This window comes from Bos mutus, chromosome 14 (assembly GCF_027580195.1).
Source record: "Bos mutus isolate GX-2022 chromosome 14, NWIPB_WYAK_1.1, whole genome shotgun sequence".
NCBI lineage: Eukaryota > Metazoa > Chordata > Mammalia > Artiodactyla > Bovidae > Bos > Bos mutus.
In genome coordinates this window covers 79,390,095-79,408,746 of record NC_091630.1, presented here as the reverse complement: position 1 = coordinate 79,408,746, position 18,652 = coordinate 79,390,095, and the positions used below count along the sequence as shown (strand labels likewise).

Below are 18,652 nucleotides of genomic sequence, written 5' to 3'. Positions count from 1 at the left end.
TTGGCAAACATATCAAGGAGTAAAAATACCTGTAGAAGGATAATGAATTTTGCATCCAGCACTCAGTCCCTTTCTAGAGCAATCATAGTTAGCAGTTGTTTGTGTCTATCAAAAAATATTCTTTTCAACTGTATTATGTATATTTATACACATTTTTAAAACTTAATTTTTATTTGGAAGATAATTGTTTTACAGGGTTTTGCTGGTTTCTGTCATTTATCAACATGAATTAGCCATGGGCATATTTATGTCCCCTCCCACTTGAACCTCCTTCCCACCTCCCACCCCATCCCATCCCTCTATGACATCCCATTGTCACAGAGCACCAGTTTGAGCTCCCTGCTTCATACAATAAATTCCCATGGCCTATTTTACATATGGTAATGTGTTTCCATATTACTCTCTCAATTTAGCCCACCCTTTCCTTCCTCCATTGTGTCCACAAATCTGTTCTCGATGTCTATTTTTCCATTGCTGTCTTGCAAATAGGTTCATCATCTTTCTAGATTCCATACATATGCATTAATATACAATATTTGTTTTTCTCTTTCTGACTTACTCCACTCTGTTAATAGGCTCTAGGTTCATCCACTTCATTAGAACTGATTCACGTGTGTTCCTTTGACATGTGCTGATTGCCTGCAGGATGAAAGTGAAGTTGTTAAATGATGCGTGCACTTTAAAATAAATTGTGTTTTAAGAATATTAGGAAATACTGTCAAGTCGCCCTCCAAGAAGATTATGCTAATTAATGTTCCCAACAATAGTTTGGGAGAGAGAATGTTGTTTAATATAGTCTCACAAGAACCAAAAATATTTTATTATATCTACTCTGTAAAAAAAAATAATTTTTGTTTCATTATACCTCTCTGATTTGAGGGAAGTTAACATCTTTAGAAAAATAAATACAAATTAAAAATATATATTGAACATTTGTGCCTTTGTCCATTTTATATAGAGCTAGTGTCTTTTGTTAATTGATTTGTAAGAATTTTAAGAAATTTATGCATTTTCACCTATCATATTTGCTACAAGTATTTCCCAAGTTGTTTATATTATACTGATTTTATTTAGTATTCTTGCCAAGTAGAATTTCAAATTTTTATGAAGTTATATTCATCAATGTCTTGGAACTTCTGAATTAAATACTTTGCTTAGAAAAATGTGACTGCTGTTAAGTACACAAATCTGTATACTAAATTATTGGTAAATTTCTATAAATGATAAATTTGGGATTTTTTAAGTTTTATTGTATACTGTAGTTGATTTACAGTGCTGTGTTAGTTTCACATGTACAGCCAAGTGATTCAGTTTTATATATATATCCATTCTTTTTCCATTTTTTTTCCCATGTGGATTACTACAGAATATTGAATAGTATTCCTTTTGCTATACCATAGGTCCCTGTTGATTATTATTCTATGTATAGTAGTGTGTAAGATATTGTATAATATTTATCTTTCTCTGTCTGACTTAATTAACTTTTTAGTGTAATCACCTCTAAGTCTATCCTTGTGGTGGCAAAGGGCAATATTTCTTTTTCATGGCCACGTAATATTACATTGCATATATATACCATATCTTCTCTATCCATTCCTCCAGTGGACATTTAGCTTGCTTCCATGTCCTGGCTATTGTAGATGGTGCTGCCATGAACACTGGAGTACATGTATGTTTTCAAATTATGGTTTTCTCCGGACATATGCCTAGGAGTGGGATTGCTAAATTATATAGTAGTTCTATTTTTAGTTTTTTAAGAAACTTCCATACTGTCTCCATAATGGCTGTAGCAATTTTCAGTCCCACTGACATTGCAGCAGGGTTCCCTTTTCTCCATACCATTCCCAGTTACTTATGGTTGTAGACTTTTTGATGATGACCATCCTGAACTGGCGTGAAATGATATCTCATTGTAATTTTGATTTGCATTTCTCTAATAATTAGCAGTGTTGAACATCTTTTCATGTGCTTTTTAGCCATCTGTATATCTTCTTTGGCAAAATGTCTATTTAGAATTTCTGTCCATTCTTTATTGGGTTTTGTTTGCTTGTTTTTTTTACATAGAGCTGCATGAGGTGATTTTGGGGACTAATCCCTTTTTGGGTGCTTTGTTTGCAAATATTTTCTCCCATTCTATTGGTTGTCTTTCCATTTTGTTGGTGGTTTCCTTTGATGTGAAAAGCTTTTAAGTTTAATTTGGTCCTATTTGATTATTTTTGTTTTTAGTTTCATTAAGCTACAAGGTCCATTCAAAAAGACGTTGTGATTTATGTCAGAGAGTGTTCTGTTTTCCTTTAAGAGTTTTATAGTATTCAGCCTTCATTTAGGCTTTTGATCCATTTTGAGTTTGTGTATGATGTTAGAATGTTCTAGTTTCATTCTTCTATTAATACATGCAACTGTCCAATTTTCCCAGAACCACTTATTGAAGAGACTGTCTTATCTCTGTTGTATATTCTTGTCTCCTTTGTCAAGAAGATTAATTGACCGTAGGTGTATGGGTTCATTTCTGGACTTTTTATCCTGTTCCATTGATCTGTATTTCTGCTTTTGTGCCTGAACCATACTGCCTTTGATTACTGTAGCTTTGTAGTATAGTCTGAAGTCAAGGGTTCTGATTCCTTTATTTTTCACTTTTCTTTCTCAGGAAAGTGCTAAATTTTGTATGTGATAATTTGTCCTTTTCTCAGTAGATTGTCCCAACATCATTTATTGATTATTCTGCCTTTAACACACTGATTTAAAATGCTGATATCACCATAATCTAAATATCCACATTATTTGAATCTTTGTCAAGACTCTATCTTGTTTCTTTATTTATATACAATGTAAAAGTACCAAGCTCTTACAGAAGCTTTGTAAAATGTAAAAATGTAGTTTGTTCCTTTATATTCTACAAAATTTTCTGCCTAATCATTACCTGACTATAGACCTATCATGCCTAGTTTTATAAAAAATAATTCTATTGGTAATTTTATTGGGATCACATGCAATTTATACATTAAGAGAGGGTAAATTAGAATCCTTACAGTATTGTATTATTTTAAATAGAACTGGGCATTAATTCCCATTCAAAATGTATTTTAATCTTTCTTAGATCACTTAAATTTTTTTTTTCATTTTTGGTGTCCTTTTTATTAGAGCACTTGAAAGTTTATTCACGTAAATCTAATACATTCCTACTCACCCCTATCTCTGGGTATTTACTTAGTAACTGATTTTTCTTTAACATAAGTACATCTTATTTGAACAAAATAAAGCCAACAGCATTTTCAATATCAGTTTTTAAATTTTTCTTACTAAATTATTCCTTCATTCACAACAGTTTTCCCAGTTGATTTTGGGTTTTACAAGGTTATACAATTATCTAGGTATTTGTAAATTAAATTTTTACTTCTATGTTAGAACTTCTATAATCTCATATTTATCATTCTCAAATCACTGGAAAGTATTTCCCACAGAATTTTAGGTTAAAGGAGTGATAATCAACATCCCTGTCTTATTTCTTTATTTAATGGAAACATTTTTATGTTTCACTATTAGGCACATTGCTAATTAAGTATTATACAAATTTGTTAATCTATAATGATATTGGCATTTTTACCAAGCACTTTGTTAGCATCAAACATGTTTTTCTGCCTTGACCTGTAATTAATATGGAAAAGATATTGATATATTTATTAAAAGAATTACTCCTGAAGATTATCTCTCAATCTTTAAATAAGCTGCTGAATTTGATTTGCTAGCTCATTTTAGAAGTTTTACATCAATATCCATTAGGCAAATCCATCTTTAGTTTTATTTTATTATTCTGCCTTTATTACATTTTCTACCAAAAATTTGCTATTTTGTTAAAAACCTTTTAGAAACTTTCACTTCCTTTATGCTTTCAAACAATTTAATTGCATTCCTTAGATATTTTGTAAAATTTACTTATGAAATAAATTGTTGCTGATGCTTTTTGAGATGGCTTTTGACAAATTTCTTAATCTCTTGTTTCATTACATATATTTTCTAGAACATTATGTTTTATAGTCAAAATTTCAAATTCATTTGCATGAGATTAAGCAAAGTGATCCTCATATTTATCACCTCAATATACCTGGTTGTTTATTCTAATGTCTTATTTTTATATTTATGCCTGTTTCTTCGATTCAGTGTTATATGTATTTCAATATATTTTTCATAGACTTGATCATTTTCTTAACTTGTTCTGAGTGCTAGCATATGTTTTAAGCAGGTAGTTGTATTGGTAATCGTTCCTGTAATCTGTCATTTATCTTACCTTCGTTCACCATTTATGATGTCCCAGACACTAAGCACATGCTGTAGAATACAAGAAGGCATCCAAAGTTCCCTTTACTGTCAAAGACTTTATTCAGTCATGTTCTGGCACACTGCACTAGAGCGTAAGAGTAGCATCAACCTGGAAATTGATGAAAAAATGTAAAGACTTATGGTCTCTCAACTAGAATGAAGCAGAGCAAGTTCTTAAACATGGGTCTATAGGACATCAAGGTTAATCCTATGTATTTAGTGATATACCTTCAAGTATATTTTTAGACATACTCCTTAACAACTACTTTCTGAATCTGTAGATATCTGAGAATGTCTTCCTGTTGCTCTAATATATGTCCACATACTTACTCCATCTACCATAATGGTTTGAAAATAGAGTTGTTGAATCATAAAGTTCATTCTTCATGATTCCATGATTTTCTGGAAAAGTCCTGGTCAGGCTTACTTACATTCCTCTGGAGATGAACTGTTTCTTCCTAACTCACTGATCACAACCTTACATTGAGAATTATTTTCATTATCTTTACCTTTCTAAAATTTCACAGAATATGTTCAGATGGTTTCCTAGTTTCTTAATTTTTACCTGGAATATAGTATATGGTGTATTTCACCCTCTGTATTCTGGGTTTTTTTGTTTTTCAGCTCAGGAAATTATATTTTATGTCTTTGGTTTTTTCCTTGTTTGCTTTTTCTTTCGGTTGTTGTCATGTCTTGCTTTAGAGTTATAAAAGGCAAGGTCACTGAAAGTGCTCCTTTGCTTTATAAAAGTAGGTCCTAGATAAAGCATCATTTCTAGGTCATTGCCAGACTCACAGAAGATAAGCAAAATGATCAAATGTCAGTAAGAGCTGTACACTATAAGGAACAGCTAAAGATTCCATTGTCTAGGGATAAGTTCTGATACTACCACTACAAAATACAGAATATTGTAAAGAGAATCGAAAAAGAGGAGAAATGTGGAGAATCTAGTACAAAGATCTGAAATGCATATAACCACAGTCCCAGTCCAACCAGACATACAGCTTAGTAAGCTGATGGTAGTTGAGGCTTAAAAGGATCAAAACCATGTATTTGCTTATGAATCTGCAATTCAGGCAGGGACCAGGAAGGATGGCTTGTGTGCACTGTTCAGCATCAGGCAGAGCAGCTCATCAGGGAGTTGCAGATCCCATTTTCAGGATGATGAGCTGGGTTTGATTGCTACTGGGAGTTTAGCTGTGCCTACGATCCATAATCCTAGGTTTTTCTCTGTGTGATACTTCCTACAGTCAGCTTGAAACTCCCAATTAATTGGGATTTTTTTTACAATAAAGTGGCTGTGTTCCAAAAGAATACATCGTATGGCATTAATCACACAGCAACAACTCCACGATATTCTGTTGGTCTAAGCCTACATCATCCAGTACAACAGCCAGCGAACATATATGTCTATTTAACTGTAAAACTAAAGTTCAGTTCTATAATTATACTAGCTACCTTACAAGTATCCACTATGGCTAGTGGATATTGTATCAATTTAGTTCAGTTCAGTAGCTCAGTCGTGTCCGACTCTTTGCAACCCCATAAATAGCAGCACACCAGGCCTCCCTGTCCATCACCAACTCCCGGAGTTCACTCAGACTCAAGTCCATCGAGTTGGTGATGCCATCCAGCCATCTCATCCTCTGTCATCCCCTTCTCCTCCTGCCCCCAATCCCTCCCAGCATCAGTCTTTTCCAATGAGTCAACTCTTCGCATGAGGTGGCCAAAGTACTAGAGTTTCAGCTTTAGCATCAGTCCTTCCAATAAACACCCAGGACTGATCTCCTTTAGAATGGACTGGTTCTCCTTGCAGTCCAAGGGACTCTCAAGAGTCATCTCCAACACCACAATTCAAAAGCATCAATTCTTCGGCGCTCAGCTTTCTTCACAGTCCAACTCTCACATCCATACATGACCACTGGAAAAACCATAGCCTTGACTAGACAGACCTTTGTTAGCAAAGTAATGTCTCTGCTTTTTAATATGCTGTCTAGGTTGGTCATAACTTTCCTTCCAAAGAGTAAGCGTCTTCTAATTTCATGGCTGCAATCACCATCTGCAGTGATTTTGGAGCCCCCCCCAAAAAAAGTCTGAACACTGTTTCCACTGTTTCCCCATCTATTTGCCATGAAGTGATGGGATGTTGTATAGGCAGCACATTTCAATAATTGCAGACTGTTCTGTTGAACAAGACCTTGATAAGGAAGCCACAGGGACCCATTCAGGTTCAAGCAGAAGGAGCTAGAATACACCACTTGCTGGAGGAAGCATCAAGGTTGTAATATAAGAAGTGTGTGGGATGGGACATATTGTTGTGTCTGTCCTTGTGAAATACAATTTGCTACATCAGTTGGGCTTCCCTGGTAGCTCAGCTGGTAAAAGAATTCACTTGCAATGCAGAAGACCCCAGTTCAATTCCTGGGTCTGGAAGATCCCTTGGAGAAGGGATAGGCTACCCACTCCAGTATTCTTGGGCTTCCTTGGTGGCTCAGCTGGTAAAGAATACATCTGCAATACAGGTAGGCCTGGGTTCGATCTCTGGATTCATAAGATCCCCTGGAGAAGGGAACAGCAACCCACTCCAGTATTCTGGCCTGGAGAATTCTATGGACTGTATAGTCCATGGGGTCACAAAGAGTTGGACACGACTGAGTGATTTTCACTTCACATCAATTAATTCATACTATAAAAAATGATGTAGAGAAAAACTATCAACTGGTATGTGTACTATAGCTTAATATATGCATATCCTATAACCCAGCAATTCTACTACTAGGTATATCCAAAATAGAAATGTTGCATGTGCAACAAAAGAACAAGAATATTTTTTAGAACAGACCCAAGGTGGAAGCCATCCAAATGTCCATCAGTAGATAAATATTCAAGTAATGACTTAAATCTTAGATCTGACTGTGTTTTCTGTGAAAGTTGGAAAACCTCTCCAAACTGTACTTTTATTAACTATAAAATAGAGGTGAGTCTATCCAGAATTGTTGTGAAAATTAACTAAGATCACATATGCAAAAGCATCTAGAATATGGTTAGCACTTGATAAAGTGTTAGCACTTTTTGGAACACCAGTGACTACCACAGTTACTTAGTATGCACAGGGTCTTTATAAACATGTGTGGAATGAATGAATTTATGTAATAATCTGATTTACACATCTGAAGTCTGCCTCTCTACAGCTCATAGAAGTGGATTCTCAAAATTAGAAAGGACACCCCTCTTTGAAGACAATAACTAGCATATCATGAGTATTCAATATTTGTGTATAAGTGGATAGATTTATGCAGAAATCTAACACAACTCACTTATTGAGATTCTATTCTCTGTTTAAAAAATCCCACCCCCTCCCCACAAGAACTCTTCTTAATTATTGAACCCATACTTGGCAAGATAATAATGGAATCTCAGAAAAGTAAAAGAGGAAGAATGGTTATGGATCTAAGAGCATACAGTGACCCACCTCTGGTCTGGGAACTGCAGCTGGAAGTCTCTTGAGAAAATGACACCCACGTGGAATTCTAGCACTTCAGGCTTCAGCAGGGTTTCAGCAAGGGAGGGAGACCACAAGTATGACCTTCCTGTTGGTATTTGGGAACCTCCACTTCAGGTCCAAACCAGAAACAGGAAGCTCAGTGCTTGCTAAGCAAGAAAAGGGAATCGACTAGAACACATTCCAGCTTGAGGCTGGCGTTGGAATAGTTCTTCCTTTGTCTAGGATATTTCTTTCATTCCTGCTAATGGTCCCAACCTGCTGAAAAGGAAACATTCCTTTCAATAGTATGTAGCAAAAATGTCTCAAGCACTTCCTAGGTATGTCTGTCTAATTGTAAGATCTATTCTCATTTTATATAAGCATTGTTTTACATTTGGTCTCAGAGAGATAGGTAAAACACTGAAGATGGAGGGTGAGACAAACACAAGTTAAAGATACAGTTCAAAGTCAAAAGGTTTTGGTGACTTGCGATACAGAAAACATGGTCTTGGATTTTTTTTTTTTAGTATCTTTCCCATTTCAGTTAAAGTCACAACAGAACTGTACGTGAAGGACAAGGATGAATATTCCAGGCAAAAACATATGAGCAAAGACATAAGGGGCGAACAAATGAGATATTTTGTAGGGAAGGTAAATCGTACCTTCCTTTGGGGTCCAAGGGCATATTGAAGGGATAGGAACAAGGTTAAAAAACAAAAATGTGGTGGATTCATTTTGATATTTGGCAAAACTAATACAATTATGTAAAGTTTAAAAATAAAATAAAATTTAAAAAAATGTATTAAACACCTATTATGGCCTAAAACATATGCTAAGCTCCTCACTCATGTTACTCATGTTCCTTAGTTAGGTGGTTTAAGCTAATTGTAAACGATCAAACAGAAGCCAAGAAGCTGCAATTCATATTTTTTGTGAGCTTTTTTTTTTTTTTTTTAAAGGGCAGTGCATTTTGGAGCATGAAAGATAAAGCATTTAGGACACTTCAGGGTAGACAAGGGGATATCTTAAGTGCAAAGCTAGGCAGCTAATTTAAGTGTTACAGGAAGTTTGAAGCATGATTCCAATATGATGGAGTCTGACTGTGCTAACTGTTGTCAGTGGGGTGGGCAGGCTGGGGAGTGAGTTACACACAGGGCCTCAGATCCTGGGAAAGCTGGTTCATTCATTTGCAAAATGCCCAGCCAGTGTATGTGGACTGGCTCTGGTTTTCATTATTAGCAGCAGAAAATTGGGGTGGAGGCCTGGACGGGGTCACCACTGGAATCAGAACCAGAACTGGAATGAACTCTCAGGGCACTTGGATGCTAATTACGCACATGTCACCTCTTGCTACTCCACCTAGGTTCCTAACCTCCTAACCTCAGTCTTTCTTTCCTGTGTGAGCTTTGAAATTTTGAAAGCAGATTAATTTATTGTTTTCATCTGGAAGAATTTTCCTATTTGGATACAGATATTTTAAAAAATCCTCCTAGCTTTTCTGTGTTTCATATAATGTGCACACCATGCATGCTTATCTAGAAGCTGAAGAAGGCAAATATTTACCATCTTCTCACCCTGGATCGCTATAGCACTTCATCCTCCTTTCAAGGTCCTTTAGTGCAGACTGATTCTAATGAATACGATACCCTCAAGAGGCAGAAACTGTCCCTTCTACTTCAGAGCCCAGAAAATATCACATCTATCTTAGGTTGCTTCTAACTTCCAGTGTTATGAACATTGAGTTCTACATGTTTGTCCCCATATCTTGTATATTTGTGACTTTCTATTTCCCTAGAAGTTGAAATTCCATTATCAAATATCTTAAATCTTTAAAATATTAATCCAAAGTATTCTCTAAGTTTCCATTTTTACCCCCATCAACAAATTAACACATTATTGACCAGGGGATTTTTACAGAAACTAACATCTGTGGCTGGTGATTTGTTATGTAAGTGAATATTGAAACACTCTAGTCAATAAGGTTTGGGTAGAAGCCTGGTGGGCTATAATCCATGGGGTTGCAAAGAGTTGGACATGACTTGGTGACTAAACAACAACAAAAGACATATTAATACGTCTCTGGTCAATAAGTTGTTTAAATACTTTCAGATGCTCTTAAAAAGCAAGTTAAAAATGCATTGCTTTGAAATTTGACTGAGGAAGTTTCAACGGTTCACAAGGTGAATGGCTTGCTGTGCCAGGATCTTTCCTGTCATCCCCTGACTCCACCCACTGCTCTGGATGGAGCACTGGGGATTACATCTTCCAGGTGTTCTTGTCAGCTGGCTTCCAGGCAGATGTGGCCACTGGGTGACGCTGGTGGAAAAGTGCAAAGTCAGCAGGGGAGAAAAAACAGGGGATTTCTCCCCTCTTGCTATATGCTTCTGGCAGTGTTTCTGATGGTAGCTGCATCTCTTCTGAAGTTGGTTCCAAATCCTTTCCAGACAGACCCTCTCTCGTTGGTTCGGGCTCCCACACGGCAGCCCCATCACAGTTTAGCACCTCCTGTCTCATCTTCTGCTCTCTGGTACACTAGCGTCTCCCTGTCTTCCCTCAACCCCTCTGTTGCCAGTGGCCTTCTGCTGCTGTTACTCTCTGGCTGTCTCACCGTCTCCAGTTTGTCTTAACAACTTCTACCTGTGCGTTAAATTGCCTCTGTGAATCTCCGTAGTGTGGACGCTGTTTTCCCAATGTCCCCCTGGCTAATACACTTAACTGAAATATGCTTGTCTGAGTGGTGATATGAGAAGCAGGATCTAGACCTGCTAACTGACGTCTGGTGCTCCTGCTGAATCATGAAAGAAGTCTTAGTATTTAGAAGAGGGCTTTAAGTGACCAGTGTAGACAACTGCTGTGGCAGGCCAGAGAGGGAAGCTATGGCCTGAACTGGTCATAGATGGCTGTGTGGAAAAGGTGTCAGGTAGACAATGTCTCAAGGGTGTGCCTAAAAGCAGACCATTCTTGGGCAGTTAAAAATACCATCATAACTACTGCTGGATATCCTCAATCAAATTCTGACCTACATCCTCTTTTTTACTGCCCCTAGGAAAACATTTTTTTAATGTGAGAAAAAATTTTGAAAGATTTTAAATTTGAAATTGCAAAGTACATATTAGAAGATTAAAGATAAATATCAGAAATACTCTAATCCTACTTTACTCTTAACCTTACTTTACTGTTAGTGATGCTTTGATTTCTTCAGGTATCTAAGAGATGGCATAAAGCGAAGAAGCACTAAAGAGCCTCTTGATGAAAGTGAAAGAGGAGAGTGAAAAAGTTGGCTTAAAGCTCAACATTCAGTAAACTAACATCATGGCATACAGTCCCATAAATTCATTGCATATAGATGGGGAAACAATGGAAACAGTGAGAGACTTTATTTTTTTGGGCTCCAGAATCACCACAGGTGGTGATTGCAGCCATGAAATTAAAAGATGCTTGCTCCTTGGAAGAAAAGTTATGACCAACCTAGACAGCATATTAAAAAGCAGAAACATTACTTTGCCAACTAAGGTCCGTCTAGTCAAAGCTCTGGTTTTTCCAGTAGTCATGTATGGATGTGAGAGTTGGACCATAAAGCAAGCTGAGCGCTGAAGAATTGATGCTTCTGAAGTGTGGTGTTGGAGAAGAGTCTTGAGAGTCCCTTGGATCGCAAGGAGATCCAACCAGTCCATCCTAAAGGAAATCAGTCCTGAATATTCATTGGAAAGACTGATGCTGAAGCTGAAACTCCAATCTTTTGGCTACCTGATGCAAAGAGCTGACTCATTTGAAAAGACTCTGATGCTGGGAAAGATTGAAGGAGGGAGGAGAAGGGGATGACAGAGGATGAGATGGTTGGATGGCATTACCGACTTGATGAACATGAGTTTGAGCAAGCTCTGGGAGTTGGTGATGGACAGGGAAGCCTGGCATGCTACAGTCCATGGGGTCGCAATGAGTTGGACACAACTGTGCAACCGAACGGAGAAGGCAATGGCACCCCACTCCAGTACTCTTGCCTGGAAAATCTCATGGACGGAGGAGCCCAGAAGGCTGCAGTCCATGGGGTCGCTAAGAGTCGGACACAACTGAGCGACTTCCCTTTCACTTTCATGCATTGGAGAAGGAAATGGCAACCCACTCCAGTGTTCTTGCCTGGAGAATCCCAGGGACGGGGGAGCCTGGTGGGCTGCCGTCTATGGGGTCGCACAGAGTCGGACACGACTGAAGCGACTTAGCAGCAGCAGCAGCAGTGCAACTGAACAGAACTGAAAGAGAAAACATGATCTTTTACTAGATGTTTTTATAATCTCTAAACTTTATACTCTATTCTCGGGTATGAATAAAAGAAATGAAAAATCACAGAATATCTACTACGTAAGACTTAGAACTTTCTGAATCAGTGATTAATAATGATTTTATTTAAAAACCACTACTTGATTGGGTCTGCTTAGGTATTCATTTCACAAAGGCCCCTGATAGTTCAGTTGGTAAAGAATCAGCCTGCAATGCAGAAGACCCCGGTTCGATTCCTGGGTCCAGAAGATCCTCTGGAGAAGAGATAGGCTACCCACTCCAGTATTTTGGGGCTTCTCTGGTGGCTCAGCTGGTAAAGAATCCACCTGCAATAAGGAAAACCTGGGTTCAGTCCCTGGGTTGGGAAGATCCCCTGGAGAAGGGAACGGCTACCCATTCCAGTATTCTGGCCTGGAGAATTCCATGGACTGTATAGTTCAAGGAGTCTCAAAGAGTCAGACACGACTAAGCGACTTTCACTTCATTTCCCTTTTCTGACTGGAGTATTTCTGTTGTCTAATATCAACCTTTTAATTTATTGTCACCAATTTCTATTCCAAGCATCTTGTTAGGAATTTTTTTTGTTTGTTTTTTTAGCAGTGACTTCCATTCATGTAAAATGAACATTCTCTAAGAGAACTTCAGTGACCTCTACAAGGTTCATGTCTACAAAAGAAAGTATAAATATGGCTTTTTGTGTATCTTCCTCCTTGATCTACATTTAGACTGTAATTGATTGATTCTAGCTTTCAAGTGTCTCATTTGCTCTTTCAGAGCAGTAAAAAGTGAGTAACCTAAAAATCTAATTGACTGAAATGATCAGTTTTACCACAGTTCACTACACTTGTTCAGAAAGCTGCTCTGAGTGGCAATTTGAAAGAGCTGTCCTTTGAAATTGGCATTCTCTAAGTATTCTAAATTACAGTTGGGCCATAAATACTACAGGTTAAAACTAAAGCAGCTGAGAAATTATATAGGTGAAAAATTACAAGGATACAATCTTTCCACTCGGGCATGTAAAGATTTAATCTCCCAGAGTAAAAACCCAGAACACAGTGATGGGGTCAAGATAACAGTGGGAAGATGCCTCAGGACAGAGTTCCCATGGTGTTTTCAGGGGACCAGGTCTGTGGCTAACAGGGGCAGGTGCTACGCAAGAGGAGCCCAGAAGCCCTTTCACCACATCGGGCCAGCTGGGAGCTTATCTGTGGCATCTTGCTTTCAAGGAACGGTTCCCCATTGTCTGCTTAAGAGAACAGAGATAAACCACCAACATGGGAACCTCACTGCATATTGACAGGAGAAAAAAGTCATGAAAGAGAAAGGCTAAGGGGTTTAGTTATATAAAAGAGGGATCTATTCTATTAATATATCTGTCATAGAAGATACTAAAATATCAATTGTCCGATTAACTAAATAAGCAGTGTTCTTCTTCCCAGTTGGTCTCCGGAATCTCTCTTGATCCTAATTCCCATATGGATGCCCATGACCACTGCCCTTCTTTAAGTCCTATTCAGACCACACCAGAGGCTTGCTTCTCAGCAGATGATGTCTCCAAACCACTGTTGCTTCCTTCTAATGCAATCTTATTATTGCAATCAGAGTGGTCCCTTTGGAAAAGTAACTTGTCCATTGTCCTCCTACCCATAAAACTCTCCTACGGCCACACACTGCCCTCAAGGTCCAGCCTGAGATCCAAAACCTATTATTTAAATCTTCCATGAAATAGCTCTGCTGACATCACTGGCCTAAGCTTTTAACTCTCTGCCCCTTATACCTTATACCATAGTCACAGAATACACATGGACAGCTCTTTCTTTGCCTGTGTCCACATCTGCTTTGGAGAAGTTTAATGAAAGCCTTTAAGAGGAAATAATAGTCATCACATGCATGGCAGTCCCAGGATCTGCAGGCACAGATCCTAAAAGAGACATGTTCTGTTATAACAGAAGCTATGTTATCTTTTGTGATCCAGGTTATACATCTCATAGCATCACTTATGTAGCATTCTATTAGTTGTATTCACAGAGGTCTGTCCAGTTTCAAGGGGAGGGAACACCAATACTACTTCTTGATAGGGGTTAAGGGAGGCAGCATGATTCTGGAAGAGCATCAGAGACTAGTAGCATTATTGAAGCCATTTCTGTAAAACACAATTTGCTACAGAGAAGGAGTACAGATTACTCTTTTAAGAAGCTTGTCTAAGAAAAGGATAGAAAGATAAGAGAACAAAGCAGGATCAAAGTAAATGTTTCTTTGACCTGGACATATAAATGCACCATTGGCAACAGGAGCAGTTTGGAAACAAATAGTCTGCTTAAGAGATTGAATATTTTTTAAAAGTTTGCACTTTTAATCACCTTGCTGAACAGTAAGGGTCCCCAAATTATAACTTGTAGATCAAGTACAGACGACTGTCTGTTTTTGTAAGCCTGCAAGCTAAGAATATATTTGTTTTAAATTATCACTGTAGTGTGTTTGATTTACAGTGTAAGTTTCAGATGTAAAGCAAAATGAATCATTATACATATATAGTGATATATGTGTATGTGTATGTGTGTATATATACACACACACTTTCTTAGATTCTTTTCCCATATAGGCTATCACAATATATGGAGTAGAGTCTGTGCTATACAGTAGGTCCTTGTTCGTTATTCCATATGTTAAATAAATGTGGTGAGAGTGGACATTCTTGTCTTGTTCCTGATCTTAGGGGAAATGATTTCAGATTTTCACTGTTGAGTATGATGTTAGCTATAGGTTTGTCATATATGGCCTTTTTATTATATTTACATTATATTATTATAGTTATAAGTAAGTTTCCTCTGAGATTCCCTAGTGGCTCAGAGAATAAAGCATCTGCCTTCAATGGAGGTAGACCTGGGAAAAGTTCTATCATGAATCAGTGTTAAATTTTGTCAAAAGCTTTTTCTGCATCTATTGAGATGATAATGTTTTTTTTTTCTTTAGTTTGTTAATGTGGTGTATCACACTGACTTGAAGATATTGAAGAATCCTGTATCCCTGGGATAAATACTGCTTAATTATGGTGTGTAATTCATTTAATATATTGTTGGATTTGGTTTGCTAGCACTGTATTTTTGCCTCTGTTCATAAGTGATATTGATCTGTAATTTTCATTTTTTATGGTCTCCTTGCCTGGTTTTGATATCAAAGTGATAAGTGGCCTCATAGAATAAGCATAGAAGTGTTCCTTCCTCTTCAATTGTTGAAAGAGTTTTAGGATGGGTGTTATCTTTTTCTAAGTGTTTGTTAAAATTCACCTATGAAGACATCTGGTCTTGGACCTTTGCTTGTTAGAAGATTTAAATCACTTTCAATTTTAGTACTTGTGATGGGCCTGTTCACATTTTCTATTCTCTATTTTTCTTCAGTCTTGAAGGTTGTCCCTTTCTAAGAATTTATCCATTTCTTCTAGGTTGCCCATTTTGTTGGCATATAGTTGTTCATAGTAGTCTCTTATAATCTTTTTTATTTCTATGTAATTTTTCATTTTTAATTTTATTGATTTGAGCCCTCTCCCTTTTCATCTTGATGATTCTAGCTAAAGGTTTATCACCTCCTCAAAAGAGTTTTCCACTCGTTTCTTCTCCAGAGTATGTGCAAGGTAAGTCTGTAAAAGATAAATCCGATCATCCTTCAGTGACTTTATAGTGTTCACCAGAAATGATCAAAATATCTTAAGTATGGACACACGGACCTTTTAGATGTTGCTTAAAAGTCCTGTTTCCAACCTTAAGTCCTTCTCTCCTTCCCCAAGGATTGTCCCAGGAAATGCTCTGTTGCTGACACAAAACAGGACCCCTTCTTAGTCTTCTCTTTGTCTAGGATGCCCCATATTTTTACATGAAACTCCGCCTCCTCTACTTCAAGATTCAGCTCAAATACGAACTTCTGGGAAACCTTCCCCAAGGCTCCCCAAGGAGAGTTTACGGTTCTGTCCCCTCTGTTTCCTGTCTCTATGGCTCTGCTTGGCCGTGTGACTCTCCTGGTGTGTGTTCTGTGTCTCTAACTCTCTCGTTCTCTCATGGGAACATAATGCATGATGTTATAGTCTTCCTGTTTCCAATCTACCTTTGCCCTCCTGCTCAATTACACTGTGTCATGTTTCAGACCAGCAGCAATTTATTATTCTTTCTGAATCCTCAAACCTGAATATATCTCCTAGAACACAATTATTGCTGGAAAGAAAAAGGAGAAGGAGAGGAAGGGGGTAAAGAAGAGAATAAATACAGGAAGGAAAGCAGTGTCTGTAGAAGTGAGTGAAATTGAGTCAGCAATGACCATGGAAATGCTTTTTAATGGCTACAGCACCTGTGCTGAATGGTCAACACCACTCAGCCAGGGAAATTGATCCTAGAAATGATGATGCCCCAAGAGGCCACTACAGTGGGTTGAATTGGTGGAGAAGATTTGTCATCTAAAGTCCAATTTCCTGGTTTCCTTCTTAATAGCTGTACAGCTTTGGGAAAAGTGGGTATCTGCTGAGTGCTTCCACTTCCTCATCTGCCATCTGGGATAATACTATATTTACCTTGATTTTTAAATTTTAAAATATCACCTTAAAAATAGATAAATGTGAGAAATATTTGTTTAGATCACAGCCCAGTACATTGAAAATAAAGCTAGACTACATAAAAACTACAAGCAATGCTAAGATAATCAGACTGAATCATAACTCAGAAGTCTTTTTGCAATTGAGAAAACAGGCCCAGGAAGTGGGAGGAGAATAAGCCCTTCTTAATAAAAATCCAGAAGCAGTGGATTTGGTGACTTCCCAGAAGTCACCACAGCTAAAGGGGCAATAAGGACAGATAGGAAAGGACTATGGAGAAGAGGACAGGGTTAGTAACTAATAATTGTTACAAAGCAGAAAGCATATGCCAAGAGCTAGTTCATCTGTTCCTCCTAGCATCCACCAGAGAAGGTGACATTATTCCAGCTTTGTAGATGTGGAGACTGAGGAAGTGGCGCTTAGTAGAGACAGAGAGGAGAACATATTCACTAGTGCTGCCTTAAAGCCCTTATTAGACAGACTAGCCTGTGAAAACACAAACCCCATACCTGCTGTAGACGGCCAAACACTGGTGGGGAAAAAAATGACCAACGATGCCATGAGTAATGAGAATACAGCCTCTGAGTTAAGAGAAACATTATTCTAAGTCATTGTTGTAATAATCAAAAGGGAGAGTGAATTGTAAAATACACGTTGTTTCAAAAAAAGAACATAAATTGAAGTTGGGCTAGTTGCATAGTCCTGGTTTATATGTTAAAATATACTCGCTTTCAACAGCTTTTTGAAATGCTCAAGGGAGACGACAAAGTATAAACTGCTTTGAGAAGATTTTCTTTTCTATTTTTTTCTTTTGTGTCTCTCAAAACTTTTTAAAAGTACCTTAAGGAAAACTCACCAGTTTGGCTTAGAAACCATTTTTTTTAAGCTTGTTAGGCATATACTTTCTGAATATTATTCAGAATTATTCTTGTTTCCATCAGTTACAAGCCCTTAAAGCATCAGGGTCATCACTCTCCTTCTAAAAGATAGTTACTGGTTTCTTAATCCTCTTAGGAAAGTGTCCTCAAACCTATGCATGTAGAGAATTGCCAGAATACAGCTTTAGGGGGATTTGTAAGTTATACCAGAATAATGTGTATCAGTGTTTCTGAAACTCAGGGGTCTAATGCCTGATGCTCTGAGGTGAAGCTGATGTAATAACAATAATAGAAATAAAGTGCACCATCGATGCAATGCACTTGAATCATCCCCAAACCATCTCCCAGCCCCCAGGGTCCATGGAAAAAATTATCCTCCACAGAACAGGTCCTGGTGCCAAAAAGGTTGGGGACCGCTGATGTATATGGAGTTATCTTTGAGACTAAGATCAAATTATGTTTACTCCATTACTGAATTCCCAAGAGTGTATGTGCAAAGTCACTTCAGCAGTTCTGGGTCCTGACCTCCAGTAATACTTTAAAAGTATAAGTTTTTTTAAAAGTTTTTTTTTTTTCTGGAGACTTCAATTAATGACAGTTTCACATATACCCCTCTATTTCCTGGTGGCTCAGATGGTAAAGAATCTGCCTGCACTGCAGGAGACCCGGGTTTGATCCCTGGGTGGGGAAGATCCCCTGGAGGAGGGAATGGCTACCCACTCCGGTATTCTTGCCTGGAGAATTCCATGGGCAAAGGAGCCTGGCAGACTACAGTCCACGGGGTCACAAAGTTGGACATGACTGAGCGACTAACTCTCTCTCACGCACACACACACACAAGATGTTAAGAGCTAAGGCTACATGGGACAAATTCAGCAGCTGTCCACAAGTAAGGAAGTTACAAGGGATACCGAGATTTGAACCATTTGAATGGTTTCACACGTGATGTTTCTTCAGATTCTTGGGAGGTCTTGATTGACATGAATCATGGCAGAGTATCCATATCATACCCTCAGTGGTATTGACAACTCTAGACACAATGGCTCGAAATAAACAAGAAAAGCCTTGTTGCACCCAGTGCCCTAGTGGTCACTCCTAGGGCCACTGGTGCTACGG

General features: G+C 37.9%; 1 long non-coding RNA gene across 3 annotated transcripts in view; it reads right to left on the bottom strand.

Moving 5' to 3' along the window:
• Positions 1-314: 314 nt before the first annotated feature.
• LOC138990775 (uncharacterized) overlaps positions 315-18,652 on the bottom strand; it is a 586,949-nt gene continuing 568,611 nt past the window's right edge. For all 3 annotated transcript variants that reach the window (XR_011466876.1, XR_011466877.1, XR_011466875.1), the window contains 3 exons: positions 7,790-8,077; positions 4,286-4,426; positions 315-639 (listed from right to left, as the gene is read on the bottom strand). This is a non-coding gene — a long non-coding RNA (uncharacterized lncRNA). The remainder of the gene's footprint in view (positions 640-4,285; positions 4,427-7,789; positions 8,078-18,652) is intronic.